Source organism: Amblyomma mixtum, chromosome 3 (genome assembly GCF_055824585.1).
Source record: "Amblyomma mixtum isolate Tamu chromosome 3, ASM5582458v1, whole genome shotgun sequence".
Taxonomy (NCBI): Eukaryota; Metazoa; Arthropoda; class Arachnida; order Ixodida; family Ixodidae; genus Amblyomma; species Amblyomma mixtum.
The window spans coordinates 428813959-428830725 of record NC_143014.1 but is presented as its reverse complement, the minus strand read 5'-3'; positions in this window follow the sequence as shown (position 1 = coordinate 428830725).

Sequence of the window (16767 nt, the reverse complement as noted above, 5' to 3'; positions counted from 1 at the left end):
GCGAAACTCCGGGAAGACATTCCAGCTTTTCATCAACGGCGTTTTGCACGGCCTCGACTTCTGTCATGCGTATCTCGACGACCTACTCGTTGCAAGCAAGTCATCGGACGAGCATGAGGCGCATCTGCGAGGCACATTTCAATGCCTGGCGGAGCTTTGCATCTTGGTGAATACGGACAAATGTGAGCTGGGTGCCTAGAAGCTGACTTTTCTTGGCCATGTTGTTTCAAGCTCCGGCATTCAACCTCACCCAGACAAGGTTACAGTTGTCGAGAGGTTTCCCCGACCCACCACTAACCGTCAGCTGCGTGAGTTCCTTCGTCTCGTGAATTACTACCGATGTTTCGTACCTCAGTGCGCGGACATCTGCACCTTCTCCACCTCCTGCTGTCGACACAAGAAGTTGTTGCTAAGGGTCTACTCTTGACGGACGACGCCTAAGCGGCTTTTTAAGGGAGCAAGAAACGCCTCGCCGACGCCGCACTTCTTGCCTACCCGCAACCTGGAGCGCCGCAGTGCTTCATGATCGACGCGTCGGACGCAGCTGTGGGTGCCGTCCTACAACAACTTAGCAAATGAGTATGGCGGCCGATCGCTTTCTTTTCTCGAAAACTGACACACACCGGGCAGCCTTACAGCACTTTCAGCAGTGAGCTGTTGGCCGTCTACGGAGCACTCCGGCATTTCCGTCACTAATGTAAAGCACTGAATTCTTTGTCATGACAGATCACAAGCCGCTTACATACGCCTTACGCTCCCTCAGTTACGATGGCGGCGCTCACACTGCCCGCGAACTGCGGCAGATGGCATATATATCGGAATTCACCACGGACATTCGCCACATCAGGGGAGTCGACAACGCGGTCGCCGATGCTCTGCCGTGCAGCCCCGTAAACGCCATTACTTGTCCCTCGGAAACAGACCTCGAGAAAAGTGGCGGCAGCTAAACTTCATGATGACGAATTGAGCCGTTTACAGGCAGCACAATGTCACTCATCCTGCAGTGGTTACCTTTGCCTGGAGCGGGAGACATTTGTTGTGACACGTCTACAGGTAACCCTCGACCACTTGTGCCTGCCTGCTTTCGCCGTGAAGTATACGCATCGCTACACGAGCTCTCACACCCAGGAGTCCGAGCAACCCAAAAGCTTCTCATGGCACTTTTCGTATAGCCCGACATAGACCGCGATTAACTACAGAGAAAACACAGCTGAGGGCGCTTATCGCAAATTCCTTGAAATGTTTCTTTTATTGTACAATGACTGCTTCCCTGTGGTTGATATAACGCCTTGCAAGAATGCTCGTAAACCCTGGATGAGCCGTCCGTCGCCTTACACGACTTGTAAAAAAGAAACACAAGATGTTTGCACAATTCATTAAAACTAGGGACGCGGACGTATTAGCCAGGTATAAATCATTGCGCAATCGTTTAAATAAAGAAATTAGGATAGCTAAGGTCACTTACTATAACAACTTGTTTGATAACCAGCTCCCTAGCAACCCCAAAGAAAAATGGAGGCGCTTAAACTTGCTCTTAAATAGAAACACACACGGCAGGAAGATAACAAGTTTAATAATCGATGGTACAGAAACTTCTGGATCACACCTCGCAAACACATTTAATAAATTCTTCTCCGAAGTAGGTACTAGCCAATTTAATGCTGGCATCCCCAATTTTTTAGGCGGCAAGTTAAAAGCATCTCTATTCTTCGGGCCAACGGACGAAGCTGAAGTTTTTACAGTATGCAGAAAGTTAAAAGATACGTGTAGTCTTGATGCACACAGTATACAGAGCCGACCAGTTAAATATATTCTTGACATAATTACGCCATGTCTAACCTATATATATAATACCGCACTCATGACCGCTCAATTCCCTTCTGACATGCAGCTAGCCAGGGTAGCCGTGATATATAAAAAAGGCGATGCAAACAAATTGGGGAACTATAGACCAGTGTCTATACTTCCGTATTTTTCTAAGGGCTTAGAACAGCTAATTCGCATCCGTCTTCAACATTTCCTGTCTAAACATTCCGTAATAACTGACTGCCAATATGGATTTAGAGAAAAGAGGTCTACGGAGCATGCACTACTGGTTCAAAAAGAATACATATTAAAAAATTTTGAGTCACAGCTTTTAACCCTTGGTATCTTTGTTGACTTCAGCAAAGCCTTCGATTGCTTGAATCACGATGTTCTTTATGCAAAACTGGAGCACTACGGCATACGCGGGCATGCTCTCAGCCTAATTAAATCTTATTTGAGTTCCCGGTCTCAATATGTGGTGATTAATCATTCCTCTTCACAGATTCTAAGAATTTCGAATGGGGTCCCTCAGGGTAGCATCTTGGGGCCACTACTGTTCAATATATATATAAATGATATTCCTAATATTAGCAACCATGCAAAATATATTATATATGCAGACGACACCAGCCTATTCGTTTCTTCCAATGATGTTCACCGCTTAGTAGATACCGCAAACCGTACGCTATTATCACTTGCCGCATGGTCATCAGTTAACTCACTAAAGATAAATAAAGAGAAAACTAAAGCAGTACTGTTCCTTCCTAAAAGGAAGCAACTATTTCACCGCCCCTCGCTATACCTCAGTGGCAGTGTGATCGAATATGTGGACACCTTTAAATCATTGGGTGTAACACTCAGCAGTACGATGACATGGGATGCACATGTTAATAACATTGTATCAAAACTTTCTAGAATCGTCGGAATTACGTTGCGTAACAGGCATATTTTACCTACCAAAACTAAAATTACTTTGTATTATGCATTTTTCTATTCCCACCTAAGCTATTGTTTCCTTGTCTGGGGCAACACAACGGTATCTAACGTCCTAAAACTGCAAACATTGCAAAAGAAAATGCTTCGTGCAATCGTCAATGGGTCATATGATTCACCTACTAGACACATTTACCTACATTATAATATTATACCTGTCAACAAACTATTTGACTACAGATTTGCATGTTTTTACAAAACAGTGGGAAAAAAGGGTGATTCATTTATTTCTCAGATTGTGCCAATGACATATCGCCAATCATCGTACGACATCCGATTGCAATGTAGGTTTGTACTACCAAAATGCAGAACTAACTATGGATTCTGTATGTTAAGGTATATTGTGCCAAAGTTCCTCAATACCTCATTCAGTGACCAAGTGAATATTTTGTCTTTGTCTGCCATCCGGAAAAGCTTTATTCAGCAATATGTGCTACCGTGATGCGAAGCGTCTGGGTGTACTATGCCACTCTGTGTAATAACCTCACTGTCTTTTATTATAATTATTACTGCCAATTGCTAGATATCTGTTTCCTATAATATATTGTTCTTCATAAGCGCACTTATATCCGCTTTTCAACAGTGTTTTTTTTTTCTCTCTTTTTGCCTCGTGCCAACTGCCGACTTGTAAGGATGGTGAGGCCCGTCAAGCGGTGTATCATTCACTGCTTTTTTCTCACCATCCCCAGTTTGCGTGTACAAACTGAAATAAAGATTTGATTGATTGATTGACTCATGAATGTCTTGCGTGTCAACGTTTTAAGGTTCAGCGTCACACTGTGACGCCGTTGGAGACGTTTCCACGACCAGATGCTCGATTAGACCGCATTCATGTGAACATTGTCGGACCGTTGGCACCATGCCAAGGGCAAACGTACTTGCTGACTTGTGTCGACCGTTTCACGCGTTGGGCAGAAGCTATTCCGATGCCAGACATTACAGCCGAAACTGTTGCTCGCGCTTTCATCAGCCACTGGCTATGTCGTTCTGGTGTGCCTTTCTCCATTATAACGGACAAAGGAAGACAATTTGAGTCTGCGTTGTTCGCCAGTCTGACAAAACTCAGCGGCACCTCGCGCATCAGGACTACGGCCTACCACCCGATGAGCAATGGAATGGTTGAGAGATTTCACCGGCAGCTGAAAGCAGCACTCATGGCAAGTGAGCAGCACTCATGAGTGGAAGCATTGCCCATCGTGCTCTTGGGCATACGCGCGGCGTTCAAGGCAGACATTGGCTGCAGTGCTGAGGAGCTTTTGTCTACGGCACAACGCTGCGTCTGCCCGGCGAGTTTTTTTCATCTGGCCAAACACGAGTCCGCATTTTCGCCGGCGACTACGCGGCTCGCCTTCGTGGCATCATGAACAAACTCCAGGCTACACCTCCGCGACAGCCCACAGAGAGAACACACATGAGCAAGGAGCTTGAGTCATGTAGCCACGTATTTCTGCGAATTGACGCAGTACGACGGCCACTGCAAGCACCGTATGACGGACCATTCAAGGTTCTCCGTCGTGGGCGGAAAACGTTCACTATCGAGATGCGAAGCCGGCGGGAAGATGTTTCGTGCGATAGGCTGAAATCTGCACACATGGAAATCCAGTACACGACCTCCGCCTGCACCCCATCGCCTCGACCCCGTACAGAAGCGACCAGTTCCACGACAGCTGATTTCACCGCGGCAGAGCCCGCACCCACTCATGAGACTGGCAGCTACCACACGCGCAGTGGCGGACGTTTAAATGTGCCAAATCGCATCAAACTCTAGCCGCGTGAGTGTTGGTTTCTTTCGTTGCATTCGTGTTCTCACTAGGGTGGGAGCCCTGCGGTGAACACATAATACGCCGCGGCTAAGCAGTGGCGCTGCGAGAGCGTGAGAGTAGTCGACCGCAGTCGACTGTAGTCAACCGGCCACCCGAGAAGGGGCCGGCGTACAAAAGAATAAAACCAGTTGTCACCGAGACTCCAAGCCCCTCGCATCGTCTCTGCTATCTCTGCTTTCCTCGCACGCGCAAACAGGCGCATAACGTCCGAGTTCTGCTACAGAGCACGAGAATGCAGGCCGAGAAAGAGGCAGAGAGGAAGAGGAGGATGAAGACGCAGCTTGATCTGCTGACTCCTCAGCTCAGTTATTTGACTAGGTCTTGTCTATTTCCGTAAGTTATTTACATCCTTAAAAGACGGCTGCATCTTCCCGGCGGTACTGCCCTTATGGGAAGGGTACGGCTGCCCCGGTGCCGCTGTCTCTAAAGGGACAGCGCCAACCGAAGGAGGACAGCGTGGCGGAGGCGGCATGCATGGCTTCGCAAGGCGTCCAGTTGCCACTCTTCGAAGACGACCTCCAGTCCACTGCGCCCTCATAGCTTAGTGGGAACGACTGATTCTGATGAGGAAGTGGCCGTTATGGCGGAAGTGGCCAGCGACGGCTTCAAGGTGGTGAGTCATAGGAAGAAAAGAACGGTCGGAATCCCGGTGGTAGTAATGCCAACAAAAGAAGGTGTTGATTTCAGAAAGCGGAACCCTATCTCGCTCTTCGAGGCTATTAAATCACTGCTGGGATATGCTTCGATTTGCAGCCGATTCACCGTGCAAGGGGCTCTTCTTCTAGATGTCTCAACGGAAACACAAGTAGGCATTCTTTTGCGGCCCTCTGAAATTGGTGGCGTAAGAGTTAAAGCCTGGTTGCCGCACTCCTACATAACTAACACATGCATTATTAGGGACGTTCCAGTGGGGTATTCAGAGAGCGCACTTCTGGACTACTTCAAACCGCAAGGTGTTCGGCACGTGAGACAACTGATGCGTCGGGTGGAGTCTCCAACAAAAGAATGGGCCGTGAAACCTACAAACACTATTGTTATCGCATTTGCTCCCAAGACCGAGCGCCCAGAAAAAAACTGGCCGAGGATTTACCAAACACGTTAACGAGTTCACTGAAACTCCTCCCCGATGCAATAAGTGTCAACGCTTTGGGCATATATAGCAAAAGTTTGGGTCCAGGACCAACGTGGCAAGAGGTGTGGTGGCGCCCACGATTTCAAAGCTTGCAAAGCAGATTTTGCTTGCCCCAATTGTGGAGGTGCCCACCCAGCAAGTTTCAGTGGCTGCCCCTTCCGTGTCAGCGCCTTACACCATAAAATGTCCTTCATTAGTGGCCCCAAACCACAACCTAATCAGAAGCCGGTACCTGGAAGTGACGAGTTCCCTTCGTTGGCGGAAGTTCGTGGTGTGGTAACAAGCAATGTCACTGAGTGCCCTGACCTGAGCAACACAGCACAAATTTCTGCGTATGAGTCGGTTATTCGATCTGTTTCAGCAAAAAGTCTCCACGTTACTCAGCGATCAGATCACAGCCAGACTTTACGACATAGAGTTCATTCCCTTACCTCAAAAGAGACGCGGAAAACAGCTGCAGTGGCCAAGAGCGCGTCGAGCTCAGTCCGCATCTTTTATCAAAGTTGTGAGTCAGTTCGTCGCGCAAAATAAGGAGCTCAAAAGTCAGGATCTGTCCGACCTTCTTCGCGTTTTGTTTCAAGCCCTGTGGTCCCATGTCCCAGCGATGCAGCCTGGCGCCCTGAAGAATTTTCTCCAGTTGGTGCTTTCCTTTGAGCCCATGACTACCGCCTTCGCAGAAAGCTTTACCCTCTAATAGGGCTAGTCTTCGTCCTCGTGCTACTAAAAACCACCAAAAAGTGTCGTTTATTACGCAGCGGAACTGCGCTGGGATTAGAGGTCGTTTAGCAGAGCTGAAACTTTTTTTTGAAAGACAGATGTGTTCCAATTTCGGCGCTCTTGGAGGCTGGCCTGCCAAGTGGCAGACCTTTGACTGGATATGTCGCCCATAAAAATTGTGCGGAAACCAATCCTCTAGGAAGGAGACTTCACGTGTTCTTTTAAAGTACTTACTGGACACGGACCTCGTCTCCACATGGTGACAGCAGGAGTGACTACTATTTGTGTTTGTGAGTTCGGTGCCGGATTATGTGATTTAGTTATGGTAGGTGTCACTACGGTGGAGCAATTGCCGGCACAAACCGCAAGGCTAACCCCACCTGTAGCTTACAGCATCTCAACTCAAAGGCAGGTACAAAATTGTAATTAATTATCAGCTCTGTGTGCCAGAGGTCTGAGCTCATTTTCACGATAGGCCCATATGCGTCTTTCAAGGCAAAAAAACGGACACTCGAAAACTTTGTGTCTGTACCCCTTTAACATGATTTAATGAAGCGCAACAAAATGGTGCACAATACTCAAACACTCCATCCAGTCTCCTTTCTCAGCATCAAAATGTTAAGAGTGCCGTCCTGCTTGTCATGGAGCAATGGTGCCTTGGATGTGGCCTGTTTCATTCTCACTGTCATTTTCCTTCTCTTCCTCTTCGCCTTTCGGATCTGCTATTAGCGGTCATTTCAGACTGCACAACCCCGCACAAACTATAACAATGCTGTTGATCAACTTCTTGTGATGAATAGGCAACAAATTCTTGAGAATTATGTGCACCTTAACACGATTAATTGCACTTTCAACGTGAATTCTCAGGTGCGAGATGCGTCTTGATGCCGTTGCTTCTCCTTCAGTAAACTGAAGCCTGCCTTTTGAGAAAGCCGGCGTGTTGAGCTTCACTCCCTTTTCCTTCATGAAATCGCTCAGACTAAACCCTCTGTCAGCCGTGATTACGTGGCCTTCAGACAAGTTGCCAATAAATCCAGAGTCTTCAATTATGAACTTATCTGACGCTCGTCCACTTGGTGCAACTGCGACGAGGAACTTGACATCGTTGCAGCCCTTGTAGGAGCTGTATGTCTGCCCTGCGGCGTCCGGTAACGCTGTAAACGGTAAAGTAAACACGGTAACGATATGCTACAACTCTCTACTGAAAAATTAAGTAACCGCCGGCCAAGCCGGCGTCGATGGCCTACGAGGGCAATCATTGCCTGCGTGTTCGTCGGCTGGGCAAAGTATCCAGCGCTGTGCGCGCGAGACAGGGGTGAAGCTACGGATCATGGCCGTAATTGAACTAACAGCGATTTGAGAATTTTGAAATCCTTGCTGCCCACGCTGATCACGTGGTATGCATAGCCTGCCCAGTCGGCTCCATCTTTTGCGCTGCTACCATGTGCAGGCAGAGTCATACAGCGGGCAGTGCAACTGATGCACTCCGTGCCACGAGCGCTCCGCTACTTTTCTCGCTCCATCAGCCCAAGAACGAAAGATGGAGCTCGAAAACGCACGTGATCCGACGAATGTAGAATTGTGGCAGCGCTTTGTTGATGCATAGCTAGACAGATGTTTCCTCGAATGACTACGTTCCTGCGGACCACAAAATCGCAGAAGCGCGTGCTCCGACTAAGACGTTGAACACCAAATACGAGCACTCCCCTACTGCCGGGAACTTCATTTATGTGACCGACCTGCCACCAGCTGCAGTGGACACTTCAACCACGATTAGTTATACACCGTCCCTAAATTTGATAGGGGGCAGCAAGGGTCTCGACGGGGATTAAATGGCCGCCCTAGATAGCCTGGAAAGAGGAGTGGCAGGCTATACTTTGCACAAGTAGGCGCTCATAACGCAGTTTTATAAGAAATAAGCGCAACTTTTAGCGGCCTTAGTATTTTTCGCTATTATAGGGAGAGTCCACTTACTACTAACATCGGATATAGCGAAGGGAATCCGCGTGACCGTCAAGTTCGTTATAAGTGAGCTCGACTCTAGTTTCAATCGGCAGCAAAAACCTTTTTTAAGCTTCAGACATGGACCTTACGCGTTAGGTCCTACCTTCATGCCAAGGGGACTTTTGTGCATTGGTCACTGAATCTCTACCTATTCGAGCAACAAGAACCCATTGTGCAATAAAATGATTTTTTTTCTCGTGATGCTCTCATCTTTTGCTCTCATCGCCAGCCTCCTCTTAAAAAAAACTCATTGAGATCATGCATTTCATTATAACATTTCTGTCTGCGGTGAAAAACTCCGGAATTCCGTGCGAACTCTTCGTGTTAATAGGACCGTGTAGCGTGTGGAAAACCCGCATGATGGATGAACACGCATAACCGCAGCGTTCAATGAGGTCACTGTTCAGACAACAGTGCACTTTAACACAGGATGAATGTGGTGCGCCAGTTTAACCTCCTGACTGGTTCCCCTTTTTTGACGTGCGCGCCGTGTGGAATTTTCATATGTAGGCGGAGTAAAGGAGTTATGGTGGCGTGAGGCCTTATGCCTAGATCGCTGAATTCGACGTGTTCAAGTAAAGCACGAGGAGGGATAGGGAGGTTCCTAATATTCCATGCAACAACAATAAAAAGAAGCCTCGGAGATGGCAGAGTACCCTAAGGCATCTCTAAACGGAGCATTTCTGTAGCGCCGCCACTCGTACGAATCACACTCGGAGTTAGAGGTTTGAGTATGCATACTCTTTTAGTTGTTCTTTTTACTGCGTTAGCAATATAGCCTCCTTTCCTGAAAAAAGCCGCACTGTGTTTATGTGTGTGGGCGGGGTGGGTGGGGGGTGCGCGCAGCCTCTACCCTTCATCCACGCTCTCGTGGGCGCACATCCGGGCACTCGCAGGTAAAAATCCACCTTCAACAACCTTCACCCGTCCCTCAAACCCGACCACCCACCTGTACCCGATGTAGCCGTGGCGGATTGTTGTGAATGCTCAACGTATGCAGTCGCCCAAGCGTTCTACGAAAAAACGACAACAATCATAAGCCTGTTGTGTCAGACACCAAGAACCGGAAGTATCACAGCGAGAAGTAGATATAAGCCGCGAGACATTGAATTCAAGACCGAGCAGTCCGAGAACAGCGTGATGAAGCCGCCCGCTAGCGACTGGCATCAATTGTTTTTATAAGCAGAACAATTTCTGCGACTTGGCATAACGAAATCATGCCATCGCAGTTACATTTCATTGCAGTAGCATCTTTCTGGGCGTAACCACTCTCGCATGCCAGCGAGCGCATGCATTTACGCATCGCCCCTTTGTGCAGTAGGCGTTTAATTTTTTTTCTGATATCTCCACCGTTGGAGGCAGCCTGCCTCCCTTGCCTATTTCTGTCGCGTGCAAAAAAGAATACTCGGATTCTAAAAAAGAAAAATAAGATGCATCAATTTATACGTCCTTTATTTGGTAACAATAGTAGTAATATCTCGGGTTTAACGTTTCGAGACATGGGGGCTATACGATGGACGGTGTAGTGGAGGACTCCAGATTAGCGGAGACCAGCTGGGGTTTCTCGATGTGCGACAGCGCACGCGCGTTTCTACATTTCGCCGTCATCCAAATGCGGCCCTCGAGGCTAAGATCGAACCCGCAAGCTTGGAATCAGCAACCGAGCTCCACAGCCACTCAGCCAATTTTTTTTTTTTTGCTTTATTGCACCACTGATCCGTCCTGAGGGGTTTAATTTAGAATCTGCTCTGTGAGACAACAAACGCCTACAGAAGTTAATGTTGCACTACCCACTGTTGTAGCTCAGTGGTTAGCGCACTCGGTTAGTTATTCGGTGTACCCAGTTTTGAAACCGGCCCCGGTGGCCGCGTTTTGATGAAGGCGGAACGCAAAAGGCACCCCTGTGCGGCGCGATGTCTGTGCACGTTAAGGATCCCCAGGTGGCCGAAATTATTTCGGTGCCCTCCACTACGGCACCTATTTCTCCAATTCTTCTTTCCCTCCCATGCACTTCCTCCCTTTTCTTACGGCTGGTTGAGGTGTCCGTCGAGAAGTAAGACAGTTACAACGCCATTTCCTTTCTTCAAAAACCACCACCACAACGTTGTTGGGTCCTCGCGTTAATATTTCATATATTTGTGGCAAATGCAAAGAAAGGGAAGGTATTCTCAATCGGTGCTTAAACGATTATGGACACCCAATTTTATTGCGTGTTTCCTTCTTTCATATGACACCCTAAATATTAGAATACATGGATCACCGTGTCGTATTAACCTACTGCCGCTAAATAATTTAGAGAATAATTTGTTATCCCATGCTGTTTCGGTTTCATCAACCGAACGATGGCTGTGACGTGTAGTTGAACATTATGCCACGTGAGGCGCGGAAATACTGTAATAAAAACGCTTATACGTTGTTTTGACTCTCTATAGCACTTAAATCAGCCTGCTCCAAGGCTATAATTACAACGGACGAAGTATCATCCGTTGTATCGCCGTTTTTTTTTTTGCTCCTCACGTGACCTAAAAATTCAGGGGGCACTTTGACTGTCTAAAGTGCGTAGAGGCGAAAGCGTTTTCCGCACCACTTTCAGTGCTTCTGTGGCACTGGTGGCGTCACATGTAATTGAGTACTAATTACTAAGTGATGACAAATCACTAATTAATGGTTAATTACTGATTAATGCCTGAAAACTAATTAACTGCTAATTAAGCTTAAGCTTAAGCTTCGCCTTTAGGAGTGGAACGCGACAGCGTGTTGTAGCGCTGCCAGGGAGTCCACGGAACGCCACCACCCGTTCGGCGCGATGCCTTGCCGTTTCAACGCAACGGTTTTTGAGGAAAGGAAATGGCGCAGTAAATCTCTGTCATCTCGGTGGACACCTGAACCGCACCGTAGAGGAACGGAGGAAGTGGGACTTAAAGAAGAAAGACGAAGATGGCCCGTAATGAAGAAAATGAAAATTGTATTTGAGGAAAGAAAATTACGCAGTAACTGTCTCACATATCTCGGTGGACACCCGTCAAAATTCAGGGGCGGGGGGGGGGGGGTGCACTTTTTTTGACCTAAAGTGTGGTCACTGATGTGTGGTTAAGATGTTAAGCTTCGCCTCTAAGAGTGGAACGCGAGAGCGTCTTGCAACGCTGCCAGGGAGTCCATAGAACGCCATCGCCCATTCGGTTCTACGCCTCGCTCGTCGGTAAATTGGTTTTTGAGGAAAGGAAATGTATTTCTCTCTCATATCTCGGTGGACACCTAAACCTCGCCGGAAGGGAAGGGAGGAGGATGGCAGTGAGCGAAGACACCGTATTCACTAGACGTGCCTTTGTTCATTCCAAACCATCGAGCTGGCATGGCGGAGTGGATAGCATGCTCGTCTCGCACTCCGGAGGCCGGGGTTCGATTCCCGAGCTCGACCAATTTCTTACTAGGTTTTATTTATTTATATGGCCTGACTAGAGAAGTTAATTAGGCTAATTGGGTAATTAAGCAATTAACAAAGCTCAGTCCCACTTACTTGGAGCATCACTATATGGTCCCTTCAATTGGTTGCATGGTTACTAGCCAAAGTACAATTGGCCCCGTTTGAAATTGGCGCACTGTGACGTCACGACCGTTTCGACCAACTGAAAAGCGTAACATTCTCTGTCGACAACTGCTGCTTACAACGATGAGACATTAAAGGCTTTCGCCTTAATAAATTCCACTACACGACACAGTCATTCTTCTGTTGATGAAATCCAAGCAGGGTGAAGAAGAAATTCAAACATAGTTTATTTATTTGTGTAGGCGAATACCACGGTGTGCTCCATGGATACCAATGTTTATTGCATCGTTTCAAAGAAGAAAGCACGCAGCAAAAATTTGGTGTCTATAGCCCTTTAATGACTTAGAGCAGTCCTAACAATATGATTAAAACCTTACGCAAACATGGCAAAATTGGCATTATTACCACCACGATGCCGCTATGATGGTGAATTTTTATTTTGTATCATATATGTACCTAACTTGTTCTCCTGTATTGTCTCCTTTGTATCCACTCCTGCATGGGCCCGAGAAGGGCCTGCAGTATTTGTAAATAAAAAAAAAAATAAAATAAAAGGGAGGAAGCAATAACTCAAAATTTCACATAACCCTGACGTTAAAGTTTTTTGAATTAGCAGTAGTATATTACAGAAGAGTCAATTAGGTTTCTTCTCAGACACCAGACTTCGTATAGTTTGTTGTCGTATATACTGCGTGCATTTTCGCACTTTCGAGCGCAGAGAGCTACGGGTGGGTAAATCACACGCGAGGGCATTTCATTTTGTAAGAAAAAAAAAGTATGATAGGTTGCAAAAAAAAGTATGGCTGAACCCAGTCCCTAACCTGTTTGGAACGGTTCTATTGAACGTTTCGGTTCGGGTTCAGTTCCAAGATGGCGAAATAAGTTTGGGTTCGCTTCAGTTCCGGGCGAAAATTCTGGTTCGGTACCGGTTTCCGGTTCAGGTTTGGTTCCGGTTCGACACCACGGTTTTTACGCCTTTGACAGCACAGTTCGAGCACTGCGGTAGATGAAAATGTTATTGCTTTTTTGCTTTCTGCCCCTATTATGTGCTTTACAAGCGCGCACGGGTGTTATATTAGCCGGCTGCCTTGGCTGTGCGAAACACTCCACTCAAAACAAAATAATACGCAAAAGTGCTGGATGGCAGAACTGACAGTACAAGAGTTCGGCGGGAGACGCCTGACCATGCCGGACGCCTTCCGGCGGAATCATCTCTCTGGTGATTCCGGAGGCGGCCGCATGGCGGCAGCAACTTAGGTGAAACTGGCGAATACTGATGCAAGGGTACCCCCAGATAGTGTTAGTCATCAGAGATCCCAACAAAACGGCTTGGGTTTGTACCTCAGTGTCGTAGCCACAACAACTTTCAATTATCAAGGTTCAGAGCCGCATACGATCTCTCACAAAACTGCTGAGTTACATGCTAAGCCCTGAGCCCGCATTTTTTATCACAACAGAAAAGGGCAACGTTATCAGCAGTAAACGAAATTTTAAGTTCACTTTGTGATAGCGAGAAGCCACGAAATGCTGTGTTTTTGATGATACTGAGGCATGGGGACTCAAGATGTGAAGCGAATAACTAAGGCGAGAGCGGGAAGACCTGTCGAACTGATGATTTAAGTAACAGGTTTGGTAAGCATTTGTTTAACGACCAGTCGTGTAGTGGACACTGTTTGATGTAGTTCTATATCATAAGGCAAGACATCACCGGTGACAGATAAACTCCCCGATACAACAAACAAAAAATCTTGACGCACTGTATAAAAGCTTTTGCCAAATAAACCTGAACAAGAGCCACTTGACTGACCTCATTTGACACTGATTATAACACGGAACATGTGATATGGATAAGGTTTTGGATATTACGGCCTTTGATCACGCACACTTGTTGCGGCCTTAATAAATCTAATGCCATAATCTGCAGACAGGAAGAAAGAATATATGCAGGTGTCTTATAATCCACGTTGCATAAGGATATTGGACGATAGACGGATTAGATTAAGAAGTTTGCGGGGATACAGTGGCGGCAACTAGCAAAGGACAGGGTTAATTGGAGAGACATGGGAGAGGCCTTTGCCCTGCAGTGGGTGTAGTCAGGCTGATGATGATGATGATGATGAATGGACGATAGCCTTCAACAGTTTTCAATCGATCCGTATCTGTTCTCTTCGGGATTGGTATGGTTTGTCCATGGGGTACAGAGCGTTGGAGGTAAAAAGCCCAAGTCATAAGTGGCGTCCCTCATAGCCTTAGTTGCTTTGGGACGTTAAACCCCATAAATCTAACCTAAACCAAGTCATAAGCAGCACTGAATTCTTCCAACAAGGCAGGTGCTAGGCAAGGCATAAAAGTTTTATAGAACTCATTACTTAGACCATCCGGGCCAGCACCCTTCTGACCCTGTAGAGAGGAAATGGCCCGTTTGACCTCGACTAAAGCAATTCGCCACACAACGACTGCACGCAGCTAATCTTCTAGTCGAGGAAGCGCATCTTTTAAGTGGCTGAAATCTGACCCAATAATCTGGTTACTACTAGTCCCCAAAGAACCGCATGTAATGGTCAAAAACGCACCAAGTAGACCTGACTTGTCACTGCATGTATAGCTTCCGTGTATAATTTCTGAAACCTCCTTGGAAAGAGCAGCCCGCCTTTCATCATTAATCCCACGGCGGGATAATCGACGAACCCCCGTGCCGCGACTTTGTCAAGGCACCCTGGTATTTTTCTGCTCTAAACTGTTGTAACTGGGCTTCGATATTGTTGATGTCAAAGTACGACTCCGGGGCAGTTGTTCCTAGCTTATGCAGTCCATTTAGTGCGTTCCCCAATTAACGAAGATGAAGACGCTTCAGGAATGAGATCCGTGATGATGCTTCAATAGCCCCTTTCTTAACGTCTTATTCAAATAGATCTCACCTTCGGAAGACTGAGAGATCTGCACATGCCCAGGAATTTTTGAAGCAAGCAGCTACAGAGCGCTGAAAATTTTCATCTGAGAGGAGAGAATTTTTTAGCTTCCGTAGCTCCCATCGTGGTTGGAGAAGGCGGCGAGTGTGCCTTACTATCTGAGCAGACACCACGCAGTAGTCGCTGAAAAATATTTGCTTCACCCAGTGACCATGCCCAGTAGTTAATGTGCCAGCAGTAACGTAAATCCTGTCAGGTCGAGCATTCGAGGAGGATTGAAAATGCGTGAAATGTATACTTTCCCTTTTTAGTCGGCCAATGTCAACAATGCTGCGTTCACAAACCATGTCGTCGAGAACGGCAAAACTGGGGTCATAACGTCCGTGAAACACTAATCCACACTAACTGAAATCTCCCAGCAGCAAAATTTCCCGGTACGTGCGCAGGAGGTTGTAAACAGTTATATAAATAATGAAAGCTGTAAAAAGGCGCTACATCGAGGCTGAGGGCCATCTATTGTCTCTTATCTCGAGGAAGACAGAAGAAAGTTTCTTAAATTCAAAATTTCATAAAATAAAAATTAATAGGTATTTTCCCGTTGTTAGTCGGCCGCTTTCATGAAAGCTCCGCGCTGGCTGCAATTTCTCGCGCACGGAGGACCAGCAGAAGCTGGTGGCCGGGCAAAGGGTGGGACAGCCGGTGGTCCCGCGAAGCTACAGGGAACCCCGCTGTGTTCAGCAATGACGAAGGTGTCACTCTCAGTTTTGCCGCCAGCGCCCAGTTTATGGTTTTCACCCTGTCACATCCAAGGCACCATCGGGGCACGGATTCCACTTTCAGGAGCACTGCTGCCGCACCCGCGCGAGGCGCAGTTCCGATCTCTGAACGCCTCGACTGCCGGTTTCATCTCCCAGCTTTCAATGACGATTGGAGCTCAAAAGCACCCCATAATGCTACCTAAAAGGTAAGAAATACACATCCAGGAAAAACAATAAGTAATTTACAAGTTGTTATTTTGTGTAATTTAGTCTTCTGAGCGGTACAGTATCCTACGGCTCGCAGCTCATCCTAGAGTTTTTTTTAAATAGTGAAGTCGACAATAAAGCGTAAAGATTGCAGCCTAAAAGGTAACAAACACCCAGGGTAGATAGTTAAAAAAAAAGTTTTTCCGTCCTGTTTCTCGCATCAAAAAAATGCAGCGCTAATCCACTGCGCCACAGAACCGATAGAGATTGATTGCTTAATTGGGCTGTTATTCATTTTCATCAAATTTCTGCTACTTGCGGATAGGTGGCGCTGCTGAGTAGTAAACTGTTAGGCTGCCTCTGGATCGAGGCACCCTGCTCATTCTATGGGGAGGGGCCGACACCTTAGACATGGTTTGGGCATGCAGGCGAAATCCTTCTCTCCCCAAATCCCCCTTCCCCTACCCGAGAGGGCTGGGAGGCGGCCCTGCTCGACTACTAGGAACTATGGTTCGCCAGACCTGCGCAGTGGTCAAAACCAACCGGATCCCGGAACGAGGGACTCCGTTTTCTATTGCTACCGGAGAGACCCACTAGGGGCCTCTGCCCGAACACCTCTCTGTAACTGTAGGCAAATAAATGCTTTTCACCACCACCAGCGAAGGAAGCTGTGATAGCCACTGTAGCTGTGGGACTGCACCGTTACGAGAATGGAACGCTGCAAGAACGGAGCGCGGTGTTAGCGTCCTCACGTGGGATTTTTTTTTAACATTTCGCGGACTTTCTTTCAACCAAAAGATAAAAAAAGCTAATCTATAGCTTACCTCAAAATAGAAAGTGATAAATTAGACGTTTTTGGGACGCTGTACAA